This window comes from Archocentrus centrarchus, chromosome 6 (assembly GCF_007364275.1).
Source record: "Archocentrus centrarchus isolate MPI-CPG fArcCen1 chromosome 6, fArcCen1, whole genome shotgun sequence".
Classification (NCBI taxonomy): domain Eukaryota; kingdom Metazoa; phylum Chordata; class Actinopteri; order Cichliformes; family Cichlidae; genus Archocentrus; species Archocentrus centrarchus.
In genome coordinates, this window is record NC_044351.1 from 35,064,315 (window position 1) to 35,075,541 (window position 11,227).

The 11,227-nt window shown below is 42.6% G+C and overlaps 1 long non-coding RNA gene across 1 annotated transcript; it reads right to left on the reverse strand.

Moving 5' to 3' along the window:
- Window positions 1-7,245: 7,245 nt before the first annotated feature.
- LOC115782250 (uncharacterized) lies at window positions 7,246-9,498 on the reverse strand. The gene is made up of 4 exons (XR_004020124.1): window positions 9,343-9,498; window positions 9,209-9,264; window positions 7,439-8,288; window positions 7,246-7,361 (listed from the first exon to the last, which is right to left on the reverse strand). It is a non-coding gene; the product is annotated as an uncharacterized LOC115782250 (long non-coding RNA).
- Window positions 9,499-11,227: the final 1,729 nt, after the last annotated feature.

Genomic DNA, 11,227 nt, shown 5'->3' on the forward strand with positions numbered 1-11,227 from the left:
GGGGACAGCTGTACAGTTGTTGGGTCAGTTTTGAACCTTGGGACTGGAAAGCAGGTTTGAATTTCCAGGCCTCTTTAACAACGTGTGATTTTGCTGCACAGCCAATATATCAATCAGAAGCGCAACAGGTGATTCAGGCTTACCTCTTGGAAAAGCTGAGGAGTAGTTCACTTCACTCAGCAAACAAACCAGCAAAAATCTGTCAAGCAGTTAAAAATACACAGTCAAGGCATTCCCAAAAAACAAGTGAACTGAACCTAATAAAAGCAGTTTGGTTTCATGGTACCTTATAATTAGGAAGCCAGCAGCCATGACTGCTGCAGCTGCCTTGCTGTGCCCTCACAGCTACGAGTGCAGAGCTGCCCTGTCAGGCTTGGATCCAGAAAGCTCAACTTCCAGCTGCTCCAACCAAACACCCACAGTCCTCAAAGTCAAGTGTTCAAGCTGTGTGGTCGGCTTTGTGTGTATTTCTCAACTTCCTAATGAGAAGTTGAGCTGAGGCAGCCAAGAGGGCCAAAGCACACTCTGCCTCACACAGCTGCAATCACTTGATGTGATTGGCCAGGCAGAGACTGCATGTATGCCCTACAGGGGATGTGATCAATAAGAACACACTTTATTCTAACTCGCTCACTGATTATCCAAGTACACTGCTCAGTCATAGCTGCCCAGTTCCTTAATTTATGCATGTTAATTAGATTGTGATGATCATGATTGTGATGTTCAATAAGACACCAATATTAGAGTCGGTCACAGTAAAAGATATCACCCATATTAAAGACAAATGTAAGCTCTTTGCCATCTTGCTGCTCTGAAACTGGATGTGATGGGGGGGGGGGGGCTCTGACAGCACACTATTATATCATTGATTTTTAAACCATCTTTATTGTTTTTTAGACAGGGTTATTATAGTTAACGAAAACGAACGAAATAACGAAAACTGAAATTGAAAAAACATTGTCGTTAACTGAAATAAATAAAAACTATAATTAAAAAAAAGGAAAAAAAACAAAAAAAAACGATAAATAATTAAAACTGAATTGTGAGTTTACAAAACTAACTAAAACTAACTGAACTTATCGATAGTATTATTATTATATTTCTTTTAAACTGACTTTCATTTTCTGTTTTTTTTTTTTTTTGTTTTTTTTTTTTTTTTTTTTTTTAAACCTTGTGGATTGATATGAAATCATTGTTTCCGCTCTCCGAGTTTAAGCTGGGAGCGCCACAGGACAACTGTGTGAGTGCGCATGCGCGTGCGCTCACCGCGCTGGTCCGCCGAGAGTCGCAGAGTCCCGTATGGAGGCTCTTTGAGTACAAGAGCACAGATAGAATCGAAAATCTTGTTGTGGATGATGAAAAATGTGCGGAACATTTCTCAGTCAGGAAAAACCAGCAACATCAAAGTCCACCTCAAACTGTTGCGTCCTTGTGCGTTTCCGGCTACTTTATCAGTGAGAGAATAACAATCAGGACTAATAATCAAAGCAGCAGTACAAGGACTCACAACTGTCAGCAAATTCCTGGAGGGAGACTGCTGAAACTATCAGGATGGACGTGAAGGAATGAAGAAAGTGGAAAAAAAAACAGGGACAAATATGTTTGCAGCCAAAAAACTGAGCACAAAGAGCGAGGACCAAAAAAGAAGTCCCAGCATGCACCGCATATAAAACACCTGCACACGACCACAAGGTAATTAACACACACACCAGCTACACAAGCATAAATGTGGACATGAGGTCGGACACTTCTGTAGGTTGTGTACAGAGGCTGCAAAGACCCTGCGAGTCTAATCAGCGAGCATCTAACCAAGCTAGCACCAAAACAGAAGCAGCTTCAGGTGGTGAGAACATCAGGATGCAGCTGGATTTGAGCTTTGACTCCTTCAAAGAGTTTGTTTTTGTCAAACACCACATGTAGCTGTTGTTAATCTGCTGCACTGAGGCTGAACTTTATTGTGGAGTTTACTGTAGAATTTATTGAGTTTGGGAGTTCATGTTTTTCTTTGTTTCTCCCTGTTGATGTTCATGTGTGTCCTTAATATTACACACATTTAGCATGTAGTGCTGCTGTCTGTGGTTGTTGAATATATTTCTTTAAACAGTATCTTTTGTTGAGTTTTCATTACACAATAGTCACTTTTGTGCCTTGAATCTTGCACCTGATTAGGTATGAAAATACAAACTAATACTGAAACTAACTGAAACTAACTAAAACTAAGCATGAAACCAAAAATAAAAATTAATAAAACAAGAAAAACTGCTCTGAAAACTAATTAAAACTAACTGAATAAGAGAAAAAAAAAAGTAAAAACTAACTAAAACTATAATGTAAAATCCAAAACTATTATAACCCTGTTTTGTAGAAAACAAATGCAGTTATGGCTGCTGCCGAGCATGCTGTGAGCTGATCTACTGAAGCTTCTTAGAGTTTCTGCTGAAGCCAAACTCAGTTCTGGTTTGCAGATGTTTCTGCAGTTTGTAATGGAGCCCTCTGACAAGAGCTCAGAGCACCGAAAAAAGAACAACAAAGCAGTCAAGCTAGCAAAATACCGTCGCCTACACGAAAGACGTGAACGGTGGCCCAGGGGTGGATGAAGGTGGAGAAATAAGCTTGATGGCTTTATAGCAACTATAATCCTCTACATCTACATGATCTTCTACAGACTGGGATGAGGTTGCTCAGCAGCATGCTGATGGTCATGCACTGGAGATGAAGAATAATGCTTTGGAGGGTAACTCGTACAGTTAAGGCTGATGTGCCCTTCAGGAGGGTAGTGGTGACAGGAGATGGTTACAGAAACCCAGGCAGTGCCTCCCATTGGTCTGTCTGTGCTGAGTTTTAAAAAATACAAACAAAAACATGCAATCCACCACTTAATAACTTCTCTCAGTGCACGTTATCTAACACATATTATCGTTTTAACATTTTGCTTCATTTAATTCCTGACAGTCGGACCCTGTAGAGGAAGCATGGGGTCTTTGGTGGTCTGCTCATGCACTGATGTGGTCTGCAACACATTTTTCAAACCACACAAATGTGCAAAACACAAACCTCCAAACAAAGCATGAATGTCAGAGCTAAATGTGATGCTTTTGCTAATTTTCACCGTAAACACCTTAAAAAGGGGAACAGTGAGAGGAGACAGGGCTCTGCTGTTCATGTGTGTGCACTAAATGAAGGAGAGAGGACTATGAAACACATAAAAGAAAAGGGCCGCAGTTAGCAGAGCTGCTACAGTAGAAACCTCTTTGAAATAATGCTTTTCATTAAAATGAGATCATATATGAATAAAATGAGGGCATAAATTTGGCAGAGGTATCAAACACGCTCTCTTTTTTAGTAAATAACTGAGATACAGCTGATTGTTCTGGAGAGGGCACAGTGGGTCCTGCCAGCACCAAGGCCTGACTGACAGCACTGATAATGAAACCCCTGAATCACAAACTAAAGCCTGAACTGAAGGAGGATTCAGTCTGCCAGCAGCTGCAGAGCCAGGGGACAGGCAGGCCTGTTACATATACAACGAGTGAACCTGAGTCTTAATGCATTGGATTTTATTAAGAAAGTCAAAGGTGAAAGAGATACGAGCTGCACAGAGAGCGGTAAAGTGGCAGAACACAACATGTACAGTGTTTGTTAATCAGTTTCTGGATACAGCTCTAAATAATAAAAAAAAATCAAGCTATGCTCAAAATATTAATAGAAGAACTTTGTCTAATATCTGCCTGAAAGTCTGGAGTGTTTTTTTTTTCCGTTACACACTGGCTCAGAGGAGGGATGGTGGATATACTGGACACATGGAGCTGCCAGGCAGGAGGAAAAGTGGAAGACCTCAGAGAAGATTCATGGATGTAGTGAAGGAGGACATGCAGAGTTGGTGTGAGAGAGGAGGATGCTGGGATAGGATGAGATGGAGGCAGATGATTGGCTGTGGAGACCACCAAAGGGAGAAAAGGTAGCAGGAAGAATAAGACACACTGGTATTTTATCCTGTGAGGTCTAAACCGTTCCTGATGATAGCTCTAAGCTCACTGAATATCCTCTTTAAAAAAAGTCCTCCCTAGTGTTTCATGTGCCACGCATAAAGAACCAGTTACATTTTTTTCAGCAACTTTTTCCTTCTCACCAAAATCTGAGCTCAGGGTTCGGTGGTCAGGGATGTCCCAGTGATGGCCGAGCAGTGTTTATTTCTAAAATAGAAAGCACAGCAGTGAGTGATGAACATGGGGTTCAGCGTGTTGGATGCAGGAAAGAAAGAAGCATAAGAGTCTGAAATTGTATTCCCACAAGAAACACGTGCTGGAAGAGGATTGTGTTCAGCCAGGAGAAGATGGCAGGATGATGCATAACTCCATCTGCATCCCTGAGGAGTGATGAAACATATGATGAAACATTGTGATGAAACATTCATAACTCAGATCCATATTAAAGAACATCATCAAGGCATCAGATCGCTGAAATTATATTATTTGCTTGATGCCATTTAATTGTTTTTATTGTTTATTTTATTTTTTACAGACTTTTATTTTTATTGTATGTAATAGCAGAGAATCTTAATTATACACTGGGTCACAGACAGACCGACAGGTCGAGATCAGTCGTACAGACACAGAAGAGTGAGTCGGTGTTTTGCTAACTGATTGCTTCCTAGTTTATGAGGAGTCCAAGTGGGTGCGCGTTCGTGTTTTTGGAGGTTTTTGCTCCTTTCAGACCTCAGCAGCTCAACTTCCTGTAGAATACACGACTTTGTTTCTGCTGTTTTTGAAACAGCTCATTTTATATTCACATCTGCACCAGAAAGAAAAAGCAACACTGCAGAAGAAGCTTCATGCATGTCCTGACAGCAACACAACATGCACACTATACACTCGTCTTTTGAAATGATCACACTTCTGTCAGCAAACCTCTAACAGGAGGAACTCCTTTGATCACACATTCATTAGAAACATTTCTGCGAAGTTATGCTGCGCAGCGACACGGCTGCAGACGTGTGTGGCAACTTTTGAAGGATGTAACCTTTTGATCCAACCTGAAGAATGTTTTTTCTTTTTGCTACAAGGTTGCTGCAACATGGGAAGGAGCTTAGAAGGTGTGATGACTAAAGCTGAAACCATTTGGAATATTTTGGAAATAAATTCTCTCTGAGACTAAAAAGATTTATTAGAAAACTGGATAGCAGTTAAATATCACACTCCAGCAAAACACAGTGCAGAACAGGTCTGCCTTGAGGCGACTGTTTGTTGTGGTTTGGCGCTACATAAATAAAATTGAAACTGAAATTAAATGATCAGTTGATTTTACTACATGCCAAACTACATCTCAGCCAAATGAGATTATTCTCAGTATTCACCGAGCCACAAGCTGATGCTTCTTGCACAATAGAGCAGAGACATGATTGCAGACTTCTCGTTAGCTCTTGCTAAGACAGATTAAATTCATTGTATCAAATGCAAAACCATTTCTCGATAAAACTCAGCAGCTGTTGTGAATCAAGCTGCAGGGGCAGCTCAGCACCTTAATCTGGACAAACAGTAGATTACCTCTGTGTACTGCTTCAGTTCAGCTGCAGAATTGTAAGAAAGGGAGGCTGTGACATTTGTTAGCCACCATGAGAAAACATTTTCAGATGTTTAAGTCTGCAGAAGTCCCCTGTGGCTGGTTCCCCCTTACTGCAAAGGCATCAAGGACTGCTGTGCATGCACACGTCAGCCAGTTCCTCTAAAAGGCATCCTCACAAACTTTGTCATTACAGTGCCATCACAGAACATGGGGTGTGTCTTGAGTAAGCAGCAGTCCACCTTCTTCAGCTCTCCATGGAGAAATGACAGGAACTCAGATTCCCTGAAAGAAAATTGAAAACTGGACATCTGTTTGTCTCCATGAAGAGAAACTGATGTCTGGAAGTGATGAAATCAGAGGTTGCAAGGCTATTTGGAATACTTCGTTCTTCACTGGCTCATCGTTAAACTCAGTCCGCTGCAGGAGCTTGTTTCTCCCATCAGATCATCATGGCTGTTATTGAGGGGCCTTGTCAGGATAAGCAGCAGTACGTTAGTTAACACATGGTGTGGTTTGGAACTTCAAACAGATCTTGGAGTCCAAAGTACAAGTTTTCAGCACAGCCACGTGCATTAAAAAAACTTGGTGTTTGAGAGCAGACTTAACATTTGGGACAACTTGCTTTTGTATTAGCATGTTTGTTAGTGGACATCAGTAGTTTTGGTTTATTTACCATTTTTGAACGCACTTGCTGCCTGGACTCATTAGGTTGGATATTTATCTGACACCCTGAAAATCTGTCCAAGGATTAGAAGATGCAGCTGTACATGACTCACACGTGAGATACAGTGAGATGCCCCTGATAGTCGCTCCATGTGGATTCATTTGGGAACTGTAGTACTGAGTGTTGAGGAATGGTGGTGGACTCGGCAGGTGGTGTCATATGTGGCTACAGAAATACCAGATTACCATCATGAGCTCAGAAAAGTCATTTTGATCTAATCTGGATTGAACTTGACTTCCTTTAACCATTTTTGAACAAAAACCATATTCTCAGGTCTCTGTAGACTTCAACATGACAAACCTGGCTGCCTGGGGTGGGGGTGGGGTGGTAGAGATGGAGCAGCTTGTGTTCATGCTTCAGAAAGTACACCCACAATTTCCTCCAAACAAACATCTGTCAAGCTATGCTGGGGTCTTTATGCTGGTAGCAAGGACCCACAATGACTGCAGGCATCTGTCACAAGATGCTGAAGCAGAGACTTCACACTGATGTTCATGGTGAGGGAAGGCAACACTGAAGGGAACCTCATGACCAAGAGCTAACAGCAGGAACTCTGAATTATAACTTCCATTTAAAGGCATCTGTAAGGTCTTCATAAAGTGGAATACCTGTAAATATGTATACCAGCAGCCTTTGAGGGATGTTGTGTTGATTCAGCCTAAAGAAATGAAGCCCTTTGAGACAGCATTGCTGTCAAGGTTAAAGGGAAGCACATTCAAAGGCTACAGTGTTATTACAGGAAACTCCAAGATTAAAAAACTCAGGTTTAGAATAATCAATGTCCATTTTAAGGACACTTCAAATATCTTTGAACTGTATGAAAAACTGAAATGCAAGTTACAGCTAATTGTATTGTGGCCTGCCTAAAGGAAACTGAGCCAGAGAGCATGACCTCCTGGCATCGAGAGCCAGATGCAGCCCAAAGGCACAGGAGAAAACAAAGCTGAGCCATCAGCTGCTCTAAGATTAATCTCAGCCCAAATGTTAAATTATTCTTTGAGCCACAAAGAGTCAAACTACAGAGTCCAGCTTTGACATTTTATTCAGACGAGCAGATGAGGTCAGCCTCCGTGCTCTGTAATGAAGGAAAGACATTGTGAACAGCCCACATCGTACCACATGCTTACAGTCTGCAGACTTTATATGACCCACCTGTGACTTTGGCTCCTCCATCCTCAGTCTGACCGATGGAAGCTGGCCAAGGCTCAGAGGATGAATGCTCTGCAACCGCTCTGATAAGGACCACGGTGAGGTCCATGGTAGTGCCCCCGGTAATGCCTCCAGTAGTCATGCTGTGCAGGATTCTGTGGGAGCTGTGGTATCCACTGTAACGATCATATTTTGGAGGATGGCGCGGCCTTGATGGGTGATTGGTACACCCGGCTGCCGAAATGCGAATTCCTGCTCACGGGGGTCCTCACGACCAGTTTGCTCAAAATGCCGTCTGGAGTGCCAAGATGGAGAGGACGGCCTTGTGTCAAAGGGCACATGTAGATGCTGCTGTGCCTGATGATCCCATCCAGTATACTTGGGCCTGTGTGGCCTTGAGTGATGGCTGCCTGGGTGGGTGCGGAGGTGAAGCGTGTGAAACGGGAACAGAGATGCTGAACTGGTATCCTGGCTTGGAAGCATCATAGTTTCTAAGGGGATTGTTAAAACTGTTGTGGATATGAAAGCCGCTCGGTCGGTACTGAGAAGGATCGTGATGTCCGTGAGCGAAAGGAATCTTCAGGCTCAAATCAAAGCTCCTGGGCTTGGCTAGAGGCTCGTTTCGGTGTGTTCGAGGCTGGAGCACAGAGGTTTCCACAGGCCTCTGGTGGCAACACTGGACCGAGGCTGATATGGCCTCGGGGCTCTGACTTGAACCTGATCGTGCACATTAGGGTGCAGATTTCTGTTTGTCTGCCTCAGAGCCATCATGTACTGGAAGGGCTGAAAGTTGCATGCACATCCTGGTCCCCTCTTCCATCCTGCCATGCTCGGGGGTGCAGAGAACGTCCGACTGTGAGAGAACATAAGCATGAATACATCTACAGTCGCCTTGGTCACACTGAAGACATTTAGTGTTTAGATCATGGACCACAATGATTTAAGGGGGGGGCAGTTCTGTATAGATGCAGCTTTTATCAACTCAGTTTCCTCACTGGGGGACATTAACAGGAGGAAAGGAGTCACTTTTAAATGAGCTTGGTCCACTCAGAAATTCAAACTTACTGTGTGGTAATGTCAGAGTTCAGTCTCCCTTTTCTAAATCTGAAGAAGAAAAACAGCATGCTTTCTAAAGGGGGGGAGGGGGGGTGCTTCCCTCATGGGGCCAGGACTCATTTAAGGGACTTTCAGAGCAAAGCTTCAGACGCTGCACCTTTTAAACTGAAGGACCATTTCATAATGAAATGCAGTCTGCTTTTAAAGTCAGCGTCATCTTCACTCAGATTAGGGTTTAACAGTGTAACAGGCCTCTAGCAGCAGATAACCCTGCACATGCAGCAAGAAGCTCTGCAGAGCTGTTAGGGCTGCAAGTTTAACGATAACGGCCTGATTAAAACACTTTATGCAGTAATTTTTTATATATCTATATTTATCTAAAATAGCATTAATTCTGTGGAGTGTTACTATAAAATCTCTGCTTTTAAAGATTTCTGAATTATTAATGCTGCGCTCTCGTATATTAGATGCTCCCAAGCTGCTGTATCTCCTATACTGTGTACCCACTGGAGGCCTTCAGCCTTTCCCCAGGAAGCTCTAAAGAAGTCTGAAGTACTTTCTAAAGAGATGGAGCAGGTTCTGTGTGCAGGCACAAGTTTGTAGGACTCAGCCAGAAAGACTGTATTGTTAGCATAAACTCGCTGTGGAGCAAATTCTTTCAGCACAGGCCTAAAATGTTATTAGTGACTGGCTTTTTTTTGGGGTGGGGGTACTTACCTCTTGGAAGAGATGAGGAGTAGCTCACTTCACTCAGGACACAAAGCAGGAATAACCTGTTGAGCAGTTACAAATACAGTTACAGAGTTCACACATGGACCTGCACACCGTGAAAACACACTTAGATGCAGTACCTGGCAGTCAGTATCCCAGCAGCCATGACTGCTGCAGCTGCACTCACTGTGTCCTCAAACTCTCCAGCTGAACACACAGAGCACTCACACCAGCTACTCCAACCACACACCACCGAGCATCTGAGTCCTTCTGAGTGTATGCTGTTGTCTTTATGGGGCCTTCCTATCAGCAGCTGTTTTCAGTCAGGCATTTGTAATGAGTTGGGCTGAGGCAGCCAACAGGTCACCCCCCACAGGTGTGACCACTTGATGTGATTGCTCGAGCAGAGAGCACTTACCTGTCCCCTGGAGAGGATGGATTCATGCATTATTGCCTTTTCCAGCACAGCAAACATGCAGGAAAGGTGAAAAATTCTTATAGATTTTAATGTTGTGGTAAATTAGAGATCAATATTAAAAGTAGTGATGGCAAAACGAGGCTTTCTGAAGCTCTGAACCTTTTTGAACCATTGTGTCAAAAATTGGTTCGCTACTCGAAGGTTCATTCAGTACTCCTGGGGGACATCTGCTGACCACAATGGTTGTTGCACAGCCAAATGAAGCCCTGCAGATGTGACGCAGCTTTCATGTGTATAATAACACTTCTTAACGTGTGTTGGGACAATTCTTCAAATGACCTGTTTTATGTATTTGTTCTTTGTATCCCATATGTAAAAATCATCTGCCTGAGTAATTCCATCTATGAAATGATAATAAATAAATATATGTGGAAAATGGTTTGGTTTGTCGTTGATTCTAAATTTCATACTGGACAGGGAAGATGTTCAATAATAATGAGTCAGTAGGTGAGATTGATCCGTTTCCCCCTTTTTTTTTTTTATTTTTTTTTTTGGTGTACAGTTATTTCCTTTGTTATTATGCTTGGTGTGCAGGAAATGTGTGCTTTTGCATCTCGGTTTTTTATTATCATTCAGGAATAATGTTTCCACAGTAGATGGACTTCACTGGTTTCTCTTTTTAGGGACAGCTTCCCAGCCTTTGAGACCATCCTTTCACACAGAACAGAAGAAGCTGGTGTGACCAGGAAGTAAGAAAGGGAGAAAGAAAAGCACCTCTTGAATGATGTGGCACTATGAGTATTATTTGAATAAACACTGAATAGGTGTGTTGTGATCACTGCATCTTCGGCCAGTGACGTTGTTCGAGCTCACCTGTTTGCTTTTCGACACGTTGAACGTCGCTGGCCGCTAATCGCACATTTGGGCACCAATTTAAAGGTGGATGCATGATTTTATATTTTAATTTAAATCTTACTTAGTGTCATCATGTTTTGTTGATCATAAAGTAGTTTATTAATTCCCGGAATGCTCCGATGTCAACGCCGGATTGCCTGGCGACTGAGATCGGAGAGATTAATTGGCTGTAACCTCATTATATTTTTTGGGCTATTGATGTGGTTTAAGCATCAACATTTTTCTTTTTCCATGCTCGTCCTACCTGCACAAGTTTCCTATATAATTGGAAAGAAATGGATGGATGGACATGCTGAAATTATTTTACCTTATTCGGTGGCACCAAATCAAAATATTCCCATACTTAGGAAAAATGAGATGGCTCTCTTATTGAAAGTTTGAAATTCACACAAACCATCCGTCACTGACGCACAGCAGGTTTGGTACAGGGCGTGAAACGGCGTTTTAGTCGTCTTAAATACTCTGAGTATCGCGCCAAAGTTTCAAAGCTCCGCCTGTGAAATCAAACCAGTCAGCTGATTCAGTCTGAATGAAGCAGTGAAGTGGTTCGAACGTCATCAGTGACGTCAACTGAAGCAAGCTCCGGCCCACTGCTTCACCATAACTACCCTGGCGAGTTTGAAGCGTGCTTCGAAGCCTCGGTGTTGGAGGTAACATCACTAATTAAAAGTTTGGATTGTGAGCAATCAAGA